Below are 16185 nucleotides of genomic sequence, written 5' to 3'. Positions count from 1 at the left end.
AGAGGTTAATTTCTACAGAACTCAAGATCATAATGAGACCTTTCATAATGAGGTTTTTCGTAGTTGGACTTTCTTCCTGTAGTTCAAAGAAAAATGAAAAATTCAAGTGCTCTGTTTATTATCAAATATTAGATTACCCTTTAATAGGAAGTCAAAACAACTATTAAATTAGCCAGCTAGACGTGAACATCCAGATGCCTTGTTCTGTCCACCTTACGTGGACTGGATCTGAAAGCACATGTGCAAGGGGAGCTGCATTCGTAACCAACGCCATGTTTTCAGTTTCTCTTCCATCTTTCTTACCCTTTTTTGGCTAATCTGCAGAACAGTGCAGTTGGATTAAGTCACTGGGAAGATAACGGGTAGCTCCAGCGCAGACAGCACACGCATGCACTGAGGTGTTTGACAACAAAATTACATGGCCTTCGGATCGAAAAACGCTGGCATACTCTAACATTTTACATAAGAGATGTGTTGAAATTGCAGAAAAATAGCTGATGTGTGGTTTGGACACATACAGGGTTTGTAATGCAGTTTCGGAAAGCTATCCAGAGCTAGCAGTGGTGGCACAGTGGTAACGTGATGCCGTGTGATGCGGGCCCATGTGGGAAGGCCCTGCGTCCACACCCAGAGGTCTCCATGCATGCACTGGGCAGGCAGGCACACACCCATGCTCCAGGCCAGCTGAGAACCGAGGGCCCTGTTAGAAGTGCCTTCTCTCTCTTTTTCCTTCTCCCTCTCTTCCTCTCCCTGCCTCTTTCTTTCATGGAAAAAATAAAATTATATTTCAAGGGTCCAGCAGGCTGTGTGGTAGTTAAGGAAGTGGACTCCCACATGACTGACCACAGGTCAAGTCCCAGATCTGGCAGCTTGAAAATCACATTGGGCACTTGTGCATGTGTGCCCAAAATCCCAGATGGAGAATGGAGGAGAAAGAATTGCAGAATGGTCATCCCCATCGGAGGGGATTTCTCACTTCCCCTCTCTTTCTCTCTCCAGTGAGTGTGCTCTATGACAAAAACATAAAAAAAAATAATTATAAAAACGATCTGTCATCTTCTTACTCTCCTATAGTTAGGAGTAATATTCATGATATCTGAAAGATATTCTAGAGCCAACTCTGTAGCTCAGTGGTTACGCAATGTGCCGATTTCAAATTCCAGCACCGGCCACAGTATGCTGGGTGCGTGTCTGTGCATGCCCACGTCTGACAGGATGGAGAAATGGAGAGGGGATTGCTGCATGACCGGGCCCTATCAGAGCATGCATGATCTCTCTCAGCACACATGCCCTCTGGCAATTAAAAAAAGAAGTGAAACTTAATCATATGTTTTATATAATCTAATGTATGCATAATGTTGTCATTTCCATGTGTATTCAATATAAAATTATTGGAATACGTTACTCCTGTTTTTTGCACTGTGTTCACAATCTAGTATGTCGTTTACACTTACACCTCACTTCAACATACACTGGAATAGCCACCCATGGCTGCTGGCTCCCATACTGAACCTGTAGCTCTAGACTTCAAACCCCAACATTCAATTCAAAGGCTACTTCTGCCACACACTAACTATGCCTTCGGGTAGACTCCTCGCACAGGTTCAGTTTTCTCATTTAGAAAATGGTAAAAGTAATACTTCAGGATCGTTGTGAAGTTGAAATGAATTTGCCTGTACTAAGAGTTTAACGCAGTGATACCTGCTAAGAACTCTGTAAATGTTAGCTATTGTTGTACAAATGCATGATGTGACTATAGATTTTATCGTGTAAAAAGTTTATAGTCTAACAAACATCTCTCGACCTATTGAAAAAAATTAGAAACCATTCTGATTAACTACCATTACCCTGAACGTAGAGCAGTAAATAGTTGAAAGTAAGGAGGAAAACAATCAGCAAGTTCGTTTTCCTCTTGTCTCTTAGCTGCTCTGAGCATCCAGAATTTATTCCTTTTTTGTTTTTCTAATGAAAATTTTTGTAAAGGTTTGCTTTACAAGCTTGCCAAAAATTCCCATGCTAGTGACCATATGTCTTGAAACACCATGTGATCTGTGTCCTGGTTACCTTTCTAGATCTTCAGTCTTTTTTCAGATGAAGATTTGGAACCACTTCACACTCTGCTGGGGTTGTTTTTGGGTTTTTTGTTTGTTTGTTTTTTGTTTTTGTTTTTGTTTTTTTGCTACCAAACAGAGAACTTCTGCTGCTCTTACTGAAATATGCCCTCTGCTCCCTTCCACTTGTTTCCCTGTCACATCCACTTACCCGGAACCACCAGGGAGGAAGAGGAATACTAGTCAACATGGCAGCTCTTTGCTGCCTATGGTGGTTTCTTGACCCACAGGCATGAAACAATGAAGGGCTCTTGCTGGACACTGAAATCGTTCTTCCAATGGGGAAAAAAAATTAATATATTTAATTACACTTAGTGAAAGTAAGACATGAGCACAATTTTAATCTTCTAAATGGTCTTTCAGATTAAAATTAGATTTACACATTTGCATAATAAAAGTAATGTTGTGAAAGAAAACAGTTTGAGTATGTGAGACATAATTGCATCTGTACGAGCCATCTTGGGGCAGCCTTATTGGCTTGAGCTCAGCGCTAGACATTACACCACTGAAGCATTTTGCATTTTTATGTGGCAGTGCAATAGAAATTAAATTTTATGTGCAATTAGTCTTGTATTGATGTATAGTTCCTAGGTAAGTTTGGAGATAAAGCTAAGATTAAGTCTTCAGTGTAATTTTTAGTATTTTTGAGAGGAGGGGAAGTGATAGGAAAAGAATAAGCTGGAAAAAAAAATTAGGCAAGTAACAAAAAATTAGACTTACTTTTTCACCCTGCAAGAGGGTCAGTTGCATTCAGAGATGCCTGTGGCTTTCCAGACAAAGCACAAAGTACTTCCCTTGTGCACTTCTCATTGAAGTTGTTTACATCCTGGGGCGACAGGGTCGGAAGAGGGAGAGGATTCTCAAACAAAATAACATTTTTTTCCCAAGCAGCAGTTGAAAAAAGAGAGTTATTCATAGGGAATTAACAAGCGTGGGACATGAAATAATGTTTAACACTAAGTACTTCATATACTAATATGAAAAAATATATGTTACAATTTGCCGGAACATGTATAGCAAAACCAAAGTAACATTAACTTAGCAAATTATCATGAATACAAATTAGTTCTTAAATCCATATGTAATTCTGTGCTTGGACATAGAGGCAGAGGGGCAAGGCCTCCCACGTGGTGTAACACCACTGGTTCTACCAGCACTTTTCGGCTATGTTTACCACTGTCTTAAAATCAATTTCCTTTCCTTCCTTCCTTCATTTCTTCCTTCTTCGCTCTTTCTCTCTTTCACTTCCTTTCATCTTATTTATTATTTATTTCTTCCATGAATGAGAGAGACATAGAAAGAGACAGAGAGAAAGAGAGAGTACACACCAGCAGGATCTCGGTGCCAGTGTCCACTCCTGGCTCAGCCAGCGCAGATCACAGCACATGTGCATGCCACATACTCAGGGAGGTCTCTGGATGCAAGCCAGGAACCTTCCCATATGGGTCAGAGCATCACATTACCACTGGGCTGCTGTCCAGCCCCAGAATCTCACTTTCTCACAGTGTTTTTCCTTCGGTGCAACTCATTGATGAACAAGCTGAAGCATGTAATCCTATCAGTGGACGTAGCCCACAGAGTCAGCAGAAAGACTGAAGTCGCCACCCCTTTCTTTTGGCAGCTCTTAGACTAGCTTCTGAGGACCTCACTCCAACCCCACCAGCCCCTATGTGAAACATGGTTGTGCCTCAGAACCATCATCTTATCTATTAATTTGTTCAAATCCTTCTCTGATGGTGGTTACAATGAAAACAAAGCCGAAACAATGTAAGAAAAAAAGTATAAGGGACCAGCAGTTGACATAATGGCTATGTTGCTGGACTCCCATGTAGAAACAATATAAGAAAAAAAGTGTGACCAGCAGTTGGCATAATGGCTATGTTGCTGGACTCCCATGTAGTTGACTGCGGTTTGAGTCCTAGGCCTGGTAGCTTAAACTCATGCCAGGCACGTGTGCATGTGTGCCCAAGATCCCAAGAGGAGAATGGAGGAGAAGAGATTGTGGCGTGGCCTTTTCCCCTGGGGGGTGATTTCTCACTTTCTGTCTCTCTGTCTCTCTCTGTCTTCTGGTGAGTGCACGTGTCCTATAGCAAAAACCTCTCCAAAAAAAGAAAAAGAAAAAAATGTAAATACCATGGACCCAGCAAACTAAAGTTTGTTATTACATTTCTCCTTGAAAATTGCTGCAAATTTACAATCTATAAGTCCCTGTCCCCTTAGACAGAATTGCTAGTTTTAAAGTAATTTATTCTAAAATCTTAATGAACATTGTATTTTAAAAGTGCAGGGAAATACAGATGGTTAATAATAGTACAAATAAATTTTATTCTCATCAGCATTTTCCTGATTTGCCAACGAGATGCTAAAAATATTTTTGAGTATAAAAAGGAGACAGGGGAAAAAGGGGGTGTGGGTACATGTTCTTTTTTATTTCTCTCTGTTTTTTTTTTTTTTTTTTTTTTTTATGGGGGGGGGGCCCCCCCCGACATAGCCATTATGCTAACTGCTGGTACCAGGGACATGTTCTTTTTCACACACTGAATTTTTCCTTGAAGAGTCCTAATATTGCTTAACATTTAAAAGAGGTGGGTTCAGCCCAGCCTCTCCCTGTGAGAGGGAAGCCGGGGACAAACGTGCTGTGTCGCCATCCCAGGCTCAGAACCCTGACTCCAAGCTGCAAGGTCATGAGCTCCAATAAGCGTCCTGAGCCGTTACAGGACAGCACTGAAGTGAGGCAGGCAGAAGGGGCCTAGACTAGCCGACAAGCCGTGAGAGAGAGCAGCACGTGAGTCCGTACATGGAGCAAGGGCAGGGGCTGACAGCAGAAACCGGAAGGCCAGAGTAGCCTGGACCCGAGGGTCTCAGTGAGGGGGTTGCAGGCTGGAAGCAGCAGAACCCCAAGTACACACGCTTGAATGAACAGAGGACGATTTTCCGCAGGGTGCCATTCTGGCCTTGGCTCACCATGTCACCTTAGGGCAGCTACCTCTGCAGTTCTCTGCAGCCTTGTCCCATAGTCAGATTTTTAGGTCGAGAAACAGGTGGGCCCTGACTGCCTGACACAGTAAAGAACTGAAGGACAAGAAATCAAGCTGAACACGGGTTTAATGAGGGAGATTACAGAGGATATGTCCCACAGACACAACGGGCCATTGCCCAGGGAGGCAAGGAGCCCTGTCTCCTTCCTGACTTAGATCCTTTGTTTATCTGACATACGCCCTTAGACCTCCTTGGACCTGTTAATTTATTTTTTAGCTTGTTCCTCATCCTGTTTTGTGTAGGTCTCATGCCACAGGACTTGTTTTGCAGCGTGCACAATATAGATGGTCATGTAGCCCCTCCTTAACATTTCTTTGTGCTCCAGGCTGCTTCTGTGATCTGTGTCTGCTTAACCCAGGTTTTCATCCCTAACAACTCCCAACCAGATCAAGGCTGTCCCTGCTCCGTGCAGGAGGAGAGGGAGGACAGGGTGTGCCCCCCACCATCAGGAAAGCCAAAGCCTTCCTAGACGCTCCTGCAGACCTCTGCTGTCTCAGTGGCCACGGTTAAGTCACGTGAGAGTGAAGAGGTGGGGCGTCCGGAGAGCTGGTCCCTGGCCAGCCCACACTCTGCGCTTCCTCTTGGCTGGCTTTCATCAGCCTGTGCTGGCTCTTATGTTTGTGTGCTTGAACACAGTAGAAGCTTATGGTCATTCAGCAGTCCAAAAAATGCATTCGTCTCATCTTTACTCAGCCTGTTTCCTTCTAGCTAAAATTTGGAGCTTAGTTTTATGAGAATAACTATGAAATTGTTAACGTAATTATCACCTGGATATTCTCGTAGATTGTTTAAAACTCACTGAAATAAAAATATTTTCAATCTGTTTAAAACTCACTGAAATAAAAATATTTTCAATCCTCTAAATTTTCACCAAATTTTCACTTTTTCTAAAGGATGAGCTTCAGGGATAGCTCTGTAGCACAGTAGCTAAGTTATGAGCAGAGAAAACTAGAACCCATGTGGCCAACCAGGGTTCAAGTCCTGACCCCACCTGCTTAAAAGCACCCCAGGTGTGTGTGTGTGTGCCCATGAGATGGGGAATTGGAGGAAAAAAAGATTACAACATGACCACTCCAGTTAGGGGACTCTTTCTCCCACTCTCTCTGTATCTCTCTGTCTCTCTGTCTCTCTGTCTCTCTCAAGCACACACATACCCTCTAGCATACAAAAGAAAAAAATAGGCCTCAGGATTATTTTAAAAGTGGGAAACAGGGTTAGGGGACAGCAGAAAGGGAACCTAAAATGAGATGTGACAAAAAAAAAACACACACACACACAAACTTCAGGTAACTGCTCAAAGACTCACCTCTCTATGTACACTGATCTCATTAAAAGAAACATTTATTTTCCCATTCCTCTTTCTTTCTTTCTTTCTTTCATTCATTCTTTTTTTTTTTTTGGAGAGGTTTTGCCTTAGGACATGTGCTCTGGGGGTGGGGGTGGGGGAAAAAGAGTGAAACAGTGAGAGGGAAAGTGAGAAATCACCCCCCAGGGGGTATGGCCACACCACAATCCTTCACGGGTCTTGGGCGTACACACACGTACCCAGCATGAGTTTCAAGGCATCGGATCCAGGACTTGAACTGTGGTCAGCCATATGGGAGTCTAGTCAGGTAACCACTACTCTATCTGCTGGCCCCTATTTTCCCATTTACCTTCTTCTGAGGATCCCATCAAACTTTAGCCTCTCATAGTGATATGCAATTTCACCAAGTTACTTCTTTCTCTGCCTTCCCTCCCCAGGAAGTAAAACTAAGAAGCTGTCATTATTGTTAAGGGGGCACGAGAGAGAAAATCTGTAAGGTCAGCTAGACCTCCCACCTCCAAACACAGCAGAGGGCCCTACCTGCACCTCGGCATGTCGAGGCCAATGAGAAGTGAGGGAAGGGAAAGCGATCTTAAGTGAAGACGTTTGAAATCCTGTAAATGTCATTTTTGCCCACTGTCTAATTGTATATCAGTGACACCAAGTTGATTTTTTTTTCATCAAATTGATACACAAAATTGATACTCCCACTGTATCTCAACTTGATACTGAGATATTGTGATGCAGTTTTGTATATGCAATGCTTTTATACAGATACAGGAAATAATATCAATTATTTATATGTCTACCAAATACCTAAAAAAAAAGTCTTAGATATCTAAAATACCAGAACTACTTAGAAATAGTCTAAACATAGATTGGAAGTTGGTGTTTCACCTCTAAGTAAACATTACCATATTCTTTTCAATCTAGTTACATCATTTTAAAATATTTTAAGCAATTTATATATTTAGCTTTACATATTTCTTCTGTGAGAGAGAGTTACAAAGAAGAGTACCCTCAGTAGGGTTATCACACCATGGTGTTTACATATTTCTTCTGTGAGAGAGAGTGTTACAAAGAGGAGTACCCTCAGTAGGGTTATCACACCATGGTGTACCCCAGCCTCTCCCAGCCCAGATCATGGCCCGTGGATGTGTGTGTGTGTGTGTGTGTGTGTGTGTGTGTGCACTCAGCGTGTACAGGGAGACTGCATGGTGCAAACCTGGGACCCTCTCATGTGGGCCTAGTTGCATAAGCACCATCGCACTACCTGGTCCCTTAAGTTATTGTTTTATTTCTTTCATGAGTCAGAGAGACAGAGAGAGGGAGAGAAAGACAAGCACCCTGGACAGGGACTCAAACCGTTGCTCTCCCCATAGCATTCCCAGACCAGACGCCCAGGATCGCAGGCACACAGAGGCACGCCCGGTAGGTGCAGGCCGGCCTGGAACTGAACCCTGATCTAAGCACAGGCTCCAGCAATGTAGCATGTTGTGCTACCACTGCACCAGGGCAGCTGGGCCAAGAAGAAAGCCATCCGCGATGGCACACATTCGTGCATACAGCTGTGACTACCGAGGTTGTCATGCTAAAAGTTGTCTAAAGCCTTTGCTAACTTTGTTGAAACTATGTGTTTCTCTCATATTTGTTTCTTGTCATTGTTAACAGAGCCCTCTTTGGTCTTCAGTTAGTTGGTTTTATTATTTTTAAAAACTTTAATATACTGTCTCTATCAATAAACATATTATAAAGAGGTTCCTCCAGGGTCCTGTCCCCTGTTCAAACAGGAAGCTGGCTGCTGCTACTGTGAAGGCAGCAGATCTTCGGAGAGGGAGCCCGTGCTGCTTAGCCAGGTGGGTTCAATCGAGTACCAGGGGCCTTAAAAGCAGAGCCTAGTCTCCCCACCTGGAGTCAGAGCACTGTAGCTGAAAAGGAGAGTAGAGAGAGCAAGTGGGGACCCAAGAAGCAAAGGCAGCAGAGATGCCATTGCTGGCTTTGAGGGGCAGACCCTGGGGCCAGGCGCCTCTGGAGGCCAACGGCCCCCAGGAACACAGACCTTGGTCCTACAGCCACATGGGAATGAGTTGTGGGCTCTTCCCCAGAACCTCCGGAGAGGAATGCTGGATTGGAATTTGGCCTGCCGGACTCTTGGTAGAGGAATCTCAGCAGAGAAGCCGAGCCCCACTGCAGGCTCTGGGCCAGGAAAACTGTGAGATCATGACCAGGTATTGTTTCACTCCGTCGCTGGCTTTGTGCTGACTTGTTACAACATCGATAGAGAGTGAGGTGCCGTGTCTGGGTGAAACCCGCCTGCCCGTGCGTGCACACTCAGGTTCTCGGTATTCCCAGGCACGTGGTTATTCCGGTAATGTCTGCAGACGTCTCTATTAACACCGTCATAGATGTTATGGACTCAGTTACGAATTAAGACAACTGAGTTAAAAAGCCGGTCAGGGACCACTGCAGCACTTGAACAAGACTAAGCACCTGCCTCAGTTTAACCACTAATAGTTTTAAACTGCAAGTCAGATTGTACCCTTTCCCTCAGAGTGCTTCAGCGGGACCCTCTATAACTAGGATAAAATGTTCACTTGTCATGCCAGCAGGTAGTGTGGTTAAGGCACTGGACTCCCACGTGGCCAACTGCAGTTCTAGTCCAACCCGGTGTCTTGAAAATCATGCCGGCCATGTGTGTGTATGTGCCCAAAATTCTGAGAAGAAAGCGGGGAAAGGATTGTGCTTTGCCATCCCCCAGGTGGGGGTGATTTCTCAGTTTCCCTTTCTCTGCTTCTCTCTGGCAAGTGCACAAGTCGGGAAAACAAAACAAAAAAATACTAGAAAACGCCTGGTGTCGTCTGGCAGGTTCCCCTCTACCTCTTTGATGACATCTTGTGACTCAGTGCTCTCCTCTGTCACAGCCCCAGTGTGTGGACCTCCTTTCCAACATGGGCACCTCTCCACAGTGTGGGTGCCTCAAAAACAGCTGGAGCCACCCGACCTCGTCCCAGACTCTGCACAGCTGGAGCCTTCTCCAGCTCTCTTCAGCCAGCTCTTCACCCCCCCGCCCCACCCCGGATCCTCTGCCTCACTTGTTACTGGCTCTCCCTCTTCTGTTCCTTGTGGCTCTCATTACCAAACAGAAGGGCCTTGACTGTCGCTCTGTGAGTTTCTTTTCCCTCGCGCATTGCGATTCCCTAGGACTCCACATGGTATCCCAAGCACAGAGGTTCTTAAATGATATGTGGATGTGAAGTCACAAGCAGGGGTAAAACCTGCTGCAAGCGATCTGCATCTTTCCACAGTGTCGGACTTCAGTTTGTGATGCGTACAATCTCTTCAGCTGGCACAGGCAGTGGGTAAGGTGCAGGTTCTGGCATGAGAGTCACAACCAGAGTAAAACTAAAAGCCAGATTTCACACACATGCAGATAGCGGGACCTAGCTTGCACCCAGCTAGGAATTAAACCCTAGTGCTCATGTATATATACTCGTACAACCATATACTCACATATTAGCTTATGTAATTAACATTAAGCGTGCCACACACATTATAGTGGGTCATCGGAAAAGTCATGACACATTTTGCATAGAAAACAGAAAAGTACATCTGTTTTTTTTACTTTTCTGCTGACTCAATAGTTAACTCGTGAAGAGAGACAAGAAAAGAGTGGTTAATAGACCAGGTCCCAAGTGTCAAGGAGAGTTCAGAGACCTGTGACAAAGTCCAGTTCTGACAGTGACAGGACCGTCTCAAGGTGACTCCTTTCTCAGGATGACGCTGCAACTCAAGACTTTCAGGACAAGACACGGGTAAATGCTCAGTACTGATAGCATTCTAAGTCTTGATCTGTGCCTTGTCTTTTTTTTTCTTTTTTTTTCTTTTTAAGAGAGAGACTTTTGCTATAGGGCACGTGTGCTCACTAGAGAGATAGAAACCGAGACAGAGAGTGAGGAATCACCCCAAGAAATCACCTATCCCAGAGGGGATGGTCACGCCACAGTCCCTTCTCCTCCCATTCCCCTCTCACCCTGCATGAGTTTTAAGCTGCCAGGTCCGGTACTCAAACCATGGTTAATTACGTGGGAGCCCACCAACATAACTGTTACACCATCTGCTGGTCCCTGCCTTGTCTTTGTATATCCTCAAAAGAAGTAGCTCTGTTGCTTGTCTGAGGCACCATGTACGATGTGTGTGTGAGGAGAGTAAGCAAAGGCATTCGTGAGAATGGAGTCAAGTCACTCAAGCAAGTTATACTTCAAAACAAGTTCCAGGACCAGCCCAAGGGCTGGTGGTTAAGTGGCTGGACTAAGAGGATCAACTATTGTCTTTGGAGCTCCTTCTAAGCTGCTGACAGCCATTCTGTGTACAAACGCTCAGCCTCTTCCCTCCATTGTGTGGCCATCCTTGAATCGTCCTCATTCATCATTGTGAGCCCTTGAATCTAGGAATTCATGACATTTCATACTGTGGAAGATTTTTTGTATTAATTTTGGATCACTTCTTCTCTTAATTTTTTTTTTTCATTTTTCTTCTGGACGTCCCATTTGTTGGATATAAAACCTCTTGGGTCAATTCTTTGTTTTCTCTCAGTACTTTATTTTTCGCTATGCTTTCTGTGTGCTTTCCACAACTTTGTTTTCCAGACTAACTGAATTTTTAAATTTTTTGCCACCCTCATTTAAGACCTCTTCTTTGTCCTCTAAATACTATTTTTCTTTATACCATCATCTGACCTCTTCAAGGATATCTATTAGAGTTGAGCATGTGTTGTCATTTTGCTTTTTCTAAGTTTCCCTACTCTTCCCTAAATTGCTTTCTCTATTTCCTTTTCAATTTCTTTTGGTCTCCTATCTCATTTTGAAGAATTTACTTAGCTATCTGTCTTTGTCTTTTCATTTATAATTTTTTTCAAAGCGTTTATATAATGTGTTGGAAACTATGTACAGAGGCAGTTAAATGCTAGGCTTCTCTATAGGGTAGTGTAGCTGTGAACACAGAGGAAAAACTACCACTTTATTCAGAGAAACTCTACAAGAATGTGGGGAGATGAGGGTCCTGTTGGATCTGGATGTCATTGGTCTAGGATGCAGGCAGGAGAAAGGGGTTAAGTTATTACCAATCAACAACAGTCATTTCTGTAATTTCCCTGATTTTAACAGAGCACCTCATCACGCTCTAAGCTGTGCCAGGTGGCCCATATCAGCCTCTGAAAAATAAACTTTTGGTCTTCAGCCTAGCTGAGAAGAGCAATTTGTCTGTGTTACAGGCTGGGGGATTGAGATCCTACAATTTAAACTGCTCATTATACATCAGATTTTCAAAAACTTGTTTTCATTTGGTTTTTTTTTCTTTACTTAGAATTTGCCCAGTACTTGGTATCTTTTTCTGGGCCTCACCGAGGTTCTGAGCATGAATAGGCTAGTTCATTACTAACTCTGTGTTGCAGACAGTTAGGGTTTAGCTTTCTCTACTCTGCTAACCAGGTTACTGCTCTCCCATCTGTGCTCTGTGATTTGATTAACATCTCTCATCTGGTTTTTCCTCCCTCAACATCCTTGTCCTTGTCAATTTGTGCCCTTTCTAGTCCTTCACTGTCGTTTTGGTGGAGCTTTGGGAGGTAGGAGACTTACGCACATTTGTTCAATCTGTCAAATGGAACTGGAAGATTCATTTTTTTCTTTTTTCAGCAAATGTAATCACTAACCCTACTGTCAAAGATAGAGAGCCCGACATTACCCGGGCTCCTCTTCCCCCACATCGCCAGCCTCCCAGTCATCCACGCCATCCTCTGCCTTGCTGTTCCGTGCCTCCCAGCCTCCATCCCTCCTGCCTCTCTTCAGGTCATGCACACCTCACCTGGAGAATCGAGCAGCTGCCCTACTCTCCCAGCATTAGCCCGTTCTTACACCGCTCCTGACATTGGGACTTGAAAATAGGGAGTTTTAAGTGTTTTTATGGTTCTTTTAGACCTTTAGGATAAAACCCAGTCTTTATAATGAAAGGAAAATACTTCATTATGTATAAAACTCACTCCTGTTTCCCATTCTCCCCCATCACAGGCCCATAAGTAATCTGGCTCAGCACTTTTGCACACTATCTACACCTGCCTAAAGATTCCCCCCTTTATTCTCTGCCTAATCCAATAGGACCCTTTTCCTCTACTGATGAGTAGAGGAAGTAGAGTAGACCACACATCAGAGGTTATCTTTTCTGCTCGACATTCTTGTCTTTCCCCTATTCCCATCTATCTCAAAAGACCTGCCTGCCATGGCCACCACTAGTACAGAATGGGCTGTTAGTCAAGACCGTTCTCCATCGAGCATTTAAAAAATGGAAATGTGTGCCTATATGTATGCATACATAATGAATATGTGCGTGTGTATACACATTATCTGCACACTATGAATATATACGAATATAAGGGGACTTTTTAGTTCATGCAAAGTGTTATTAAAATATGAGTTTATTTTGGTGTAAAATGCTTTTGAAATCCATGCCTAACTTTTTCATGATACACATTTTCCATGAACTTTTTGATGATCCCTTATACATAAATACATACATATACATATCTACATACATACAGTATTTTTCCACAGAAGAAAGTGAACTGTTGATTTTTTTTTTTTTTTTTTTTGGAGAGCTTTTGCTATAGGGCACGTGCGCTCGCCAGAAAGACAGAGAGATAGAAAGTGAGAAATCACCCCCCAGGGGGGATGGCCACACCGCAATCCCTTCTCCTCCATTCTCCTCTCTGGATCTTGGGCACACGCGCCTGGCGTGAGTTTAAGTCACCAGGTCCAGGACTCAAACCGCAGTTGACCACATGGGGGTTCTGCGACATAGCCATTACGCTAACTGCTGGTCCCAAACTGTTGAATTTTAATGCATTTTTAGATAATTTTCTAATGTGAGAGTCTCACCTTTAAAGGGGGTAGATAGCATACTCATCCACCTCCTACAGCAATACCTGAAAACTTACTTCAGAGAAGTAGTTCAAGAATGCAGAAATAGTAGATTTTCAGGAACTCAAATATGTTACTCTAGAATGCAAAGTAAGATAGTATATAAATCTAAATCTAAAGTTTATTCTAATTTGTTATTTTTTATCAGATGAAAAGAAAAAAATCTAGTCCTAGATTTTTAGTATAAAACATCTCCTTAATTGTCTGTTACGTGTATCAGATCATTGACCTAAACACTCAGCATTAGAGACACATCCTAATCTCTGTAAAACAGACCAAATCTGTGGCACGTGTGTGAGCAGCTATGCTGCAAGCCCTTCTTCCAGGTGAGTACATTGCACTCAACCTCAATTCTGTCCACCCGTAAAGATAGACATTGGCTTGCCGAGCTGGCAGAGTAAGTTGGAGGCTAAACTTCTGTCCAGCCCCACAACCATAAGGCTTTGGTGTAGCCTTTCTGTTGTGCTATGCAAATGTTGTCTTCTCCCTACAGGCCCCCTCGCTCAGCTTTACGCCTGTTCTGAAAACCTGCTCTAGCTGAGTGATCCAAAGTTACATCTCTAGCAAAATGGCCTCGATTATCTCTGTGTTTCAAATGTTTCTTTCATTCACAGGAACTCATACAGTTTTCCTGTATTGGAACTTTTATTGAATTTCAAGACTCTAGAAGAAGGAAAGATAATGACTTCTATTATATTAAGGTAGTCTATCATACAGGTTTAAAAGTCTCCCGTGATAGTCCATTTAGGCTGCCACACAAAACACCAATACATAACTATAAACCACAGAAGTCAAGCCAGCTGCAGTGGCAACCCAGTGCTCCATGGTGGGAGACTCTAGGGGAAGGTGTAGGGTTTGCATCCTGAGGTCTTGCTGTGCACTCTGGGTGCACTCCTGGTTACCTGTGATCCTGCCTGGCTGAGGCTAGGATTAGAACACAGCACAAGGTCCTATTGGGGGAACCTCTTTCTCTCTCACACAATGCTTCCCTCTTTGATTAGGAAAGGAGGGGGGGAGAAAGGAAGGCAGGCAGGCAGGTTCTTTAAAAAAAAAAAAAAAAAAAACAAGCTAACAAACAAACAAACTGGAACTTTATTTCTTATTGGTCTGGAAGCTGGAAAATCCCAGATCAAGACATTGGCAGATTCAGTGTCTGGTGAAGCACTTTCTCACTGCATCGTCACCTGACCAGAGGGGCAAGCAAGCCCCGCTGGGCCTTTTTTATAAAGGTGCTAATTCAGTTGCACAAACATTAATAAAGGACACAAACATTCACACCATAGCCTCTCCTATTTGCTTCCCTCTCTTGGGTATCCCTGTCATCTCAGTGGCTTTTCCTGATTCATTTTTTAAAGCACTACATCAGATTTGCTCTCCTTAGTATGGCATTTGCAAAATTTTTAGCTAGAAATAATTTTGTCCCACATTGAGTCCCAAATATACTCCATATGCTTATGTCTACTATTTCCTCAAAATCCCACCAAAATGATGCTGAAAGCATAAGAAGAAGAAATCCCCAAGAACAAAGAGTTGGAGAAAGGAGAAAAGTCAGGTAAGAGAGGTCAATGAAATTTCAGAACCCAGAGGGAAGACTGAATAAAAGAGAAATGTTAAAAATTAAATTGAGGCACATTAAAAGTTTGGAGTTTACTTGAGGTCCGCTACTCGGCAGACTGAGGCCACGTGGAAGGCCTGGATTTGATTCCTGTCCACCCTAAAACCTAGGTGTGTAGTGTGTGCCAACAGAACCAGCCCTTGGGAGGTTGAGACAGGAAGATCATGACATAGCAAGACCCTGTCTCAAAGAGAGACTTGATTTGAGCAAACAGCAATTCATGAAGCAGCATCTCTAAATTTCAAGAGGTTAGAGTTCTTCCCCAAGTGGTTGAAAGAGAGCTTTCATAGAGTGAATGTGGAAGCAGAACAAAGAAGTATATTTAATTGGGTAAAGTTTGAGCAACTGCAAAACTTATTTATATTATACCAATGGTAAGTTCAAGATGGTATGAGTAACATCCACTTGCCATTCATGCCTGAGCTAAAGTTTCATTTTCTTTCAAGTTAGCCACTTATAGAAAGTGAGTGTGAATTAGACTTCAGTTGGCTTACCTAGGAACCCAGGGCTTTAGAATCACCTCAGGTGAACGGCCTCTTGGTAAATTGTTTTAGCAGAAGACAGGCAATCTGGTACCAACAAAAGAATCAATGATACAGCACTATTGGTGCTAAGGAGTGGGGTCTACCTCTTAATGTTTTATTCTTATTTTCCTTATTTCTGAACTAGGGACGATTCAGTTTTTCTGATCTACCTCAAATGTTTCTTGTGCACATCAAGGGAAGTAGTAAGTGTGAAGACAACTGTGTAGACCTCTATGAACAAGGCTTTATTAGCACTGTTTTCATTTAGCTTTTTATTATATGTATCTGTTTATATTTCTCCTCAGCTAAGCTATAGGCTCTTTAAGGATGAGGATTGGGAACCAGCAGGTAGCATAATGGTTATGTCGCTGGACTCCCACGTAGTCGACCGCGGTTCGCATCCCGGACCCGGTGGCTTAAATCTCACGCTGGGCATGTGTGCATATATGCCCAAGATCCCAAGAGGAGAATGGAGGAGAAGGGATTGCGGCATGACCATCCTCCCTGGGGGGTGATTTCTCGCTTTCTGTCTCTATGTCTCTCTCTTTCTGTCTGGCGAGCGCAAGTGCCCTACAGTGAAAATCTCTCTCAAAAAAAAAAAAAAAAAGGATGAGGATGAGGA

At 43.3% G+C, this 16185-nt stretch overlaps 1 protein-coding gene and 1 long non-coding RNA gene across 5 annotated transcripts in view; one reads left to right on the top strand and one right to left on the bottom strand.

The window, feature by feature from the left end:
* Positions 1-16185, top strand: part of PRKN (parkin RBR E3 ubiquitin protein ligase) — a 1506714-nt gene that overhangs the window by 1192367 nt on the left and 298162 nt on the right. The window lies entirely within an intron of this gene.
* LOC102468611 (uncharacterized) overlaps positions 2313-16185 on the bottom strand; it is a 57549-nt gene continuing 43676 nt past the window's right edge. For both annotated transcript variants that reach the window (XR_001370639.1, XR_335120.1), the window contains exons 3-4: positions 2832-2937; positions 2313-2383 (exon numbers count right to left, since the gene is read on the bottom strand). This is a non-coding gene — a long non-coding RNA (uncharacterized LOC102468611). The remainder of the gene's footprint in view (positions 2384-2831; positions 2938-16185) is intronic.

The sequence above is a fragment of the Tupaia chinensis genome, unplaced genomic scaffold (assembly GCF_000334495.1).
Source record: "Tupaia chinensis unplaced genomic scaffold, TupChi_1.0 Scaffold000346_1, whole genome shotgun sequence".
NCBI classification, from domain to species: domain Eukaryota; kingdom Metazoa; phylum Chordata; class Mammalia; order Scandentia; family Tupaiidae; genus Tupaia; species Tupaia belangeri.
Note: the sequence above shows the minus strand (reverse complement) of the source record. Positions and strands in the feature narration are given on the sequence as shown.